The sequence below is a fragment of the Equus caballus genome, chromosome 3, assembly GCF_041296265.1.
Source record: "Equus caballus isolate H_3958 breed thoroughbred chromosome 3, TB-T2T, whole genome shotgun sequence".
In the NCBI taxonomy this organism is placed as follows: domain Eukaryota; kingdom Metazoa; phylum Chordata; class Mammalia; order Perissodactyla; family Equidae; genus Equus; species Equus caballus.
In genome coordinates, this window is record NC_091686.1 from 6775694 (window position 1) to 6777955 (window position 2262).

Sequence of the window (2262 nt, forward strand, 5' to 3'; positions counted from 1 at the left end):
GCATCCCGGCCTGTGTTCCTGAAGGCCAGGCCCATGGGGCCACCTCTGAAAAAGCACCAGTGCTGCCCTCCGCCTTGGCTGTGATAACGGCAGCCTCTGAGCAGGCGGCTCTGGGTTCAAATCCTGCTCCTGCTCCTAACCAGCTAGGTGGCCTGGGCCAGCCATGTCACCTTGATAAAGGCCGGTTCCTCATCTGAAAAATGGGGATAGTATTTCCTGCTCTGCAGTGTCACCAGGAGGATGGAACAAGTAAAGGGATGAAAAGTCCTTGGCCCCTAGAAGCTGCTGAAGAAAGGTTTGCTGATGGAGCTGTGGGACAGGTAGACTGCTGGGTTCTTTCCTGGTTTCCCCTCTGACGTGTACAGAGCGCCTCCCCTGTGCCAGGCTCTGGGTCACGTGGAATCCAGGGTGACTGAGGTAGATGCAATTCCAGCCCTCGTGGACCTAAACGTCTGTTTCCCTGGTTCTGCATTGCTCATTTTCACATCTCGTAGAGACCAGCTCTTCTAAACTTTAGGGGGAGGAGCATAAACTCCTGCAAAAATCAGACAAATGCACCTGTGTACAAGGATCAGAAAATTTGCAGACAAGTCGGGGGTTCTTGGACCCCTAGCCACTCTCCATTCTCTGCTTAGTGTGTTTGTCATTCCCCAAAGACGGTGATGGAAAGGTGCCCTGGCAATCTATGCTCATCTTATTTCCCCTTCCTAGCTCCCATGGGTGCCCATGAAACAGTGTGAAGTGCTCTCTTTAAAAGCCTAATTATTTACACTGACAGTATTTACTTTTAACCTCCAGTTGCTGAATCAATATCATTTTTCCTCCTCTGCTTCTGTCCCTTGGATCCAAAAGCCAACAGCTTTACAAAAACCACCTGACTATGTCTCTTTGTCCACATTGTGGCCTATTAAATTTCACCTGCCCCAGGAATTAAATTACAGGGGCCGGGAAGTCTTGGAGAGGCCGTGGTTTGGGCCTGTGTCTTTGCTTCTGCCTCACTGAGGCCTGCCTTCCCCTGGCACAGCTTCCAGCCTCCAGGGTTTGAGGCAAGCTCATTGCACCCCTCTCCCATTTGTTCTCAAAGTTCTCCTCCCCGACAGTGCCCTGAGGCATCAGCCCAACCAAAGCGGAGGGTAGGAATTTTCCCAAAACCTGTGACCACCAGGGAGTTTCTGAACAGACTGTGACTCCAGGAACCTAGGCTCTGATCTGCTCTCCCAATCGCTGTCCGCGTGAGTCTCGGGCTCCGCCCTGCCGCTGAGCACCTTGTACCCAGAAGTGAGCTTCCAGGCATTGGGCTGCATTCAGAAAACTGATTTGTTCAGTCATATCTATAGTCAGATGCCATGGCAGATGACAGTGATAACACCTTCTTCATTTTGCAATCGTGGACATGATCAAAATGGGAGATAAGGCAAGGGGGAGGTGTGGGGCAACCTTGAACCAGCTCCCTGGACACTGTGAGCCCATATAACCCATTTTTCTTGTTGAACAACATGTTGTATCTCCATTAGCTGGCTTGCCAATCCTCCTGTAATTAACCATGCTAATAGCATTCTCTGCTGTCTTATTGCTCTGTGCTCCCCTCACCCCCATGAGATAATGCCCTGCAATTAGCAGCCAACTGGGTGATGGAGATTTCCTTGCTGGATGGTCATGGCCCTCAGAGACCATCCCAGGCCTGTCCTGATTCTGCAGAACTTTACTTGGGTGTCTTGCCCACCCTGGGGTGGAAGGAACCTGCTGTTCCAACTTCGAACAGTTCCTCCTGCCAAGAAAAGTCGGCTCAGCAAACTGGTTTGCGTTCGCACATCTCTGTCATCTCTCTCTCTCTCTCTCCCCCCACCAGAGCTTCTCAAAGCCTCAGCCCTTGTCTGGCCGGTTTAGCTCTAGGTCCCCGGTGTGCCTAGCATATTTTCGGCCTGAGCCAAATGTTGAATGAATGAATGTAGAAGGATGAATGCACCCCAGCGCCCACCCCCCGGGGGCTGACAGTTTATTTCGCAAGTCTGCATTTTATCCTGCTCACAGCTGTCTCCTCCCCAGGCCTAAGGATGACTTGTGATATATAAGTTGGAATGAAACTGATCAGTTTGATTCCAAGGTATAGGTATACGCTCTTAGTGCTGGTCTATAGACTCACGGGGGCAGCAGTGCTGGTGGGCAGGAAAGGCGATACAGCTGTATGGTGGGCCACCGGCGAGGGATGTTCTCATTAGGATTGTTTCAAAAGTTCAGCCTGTGTGGTGTTAACGAATAGTA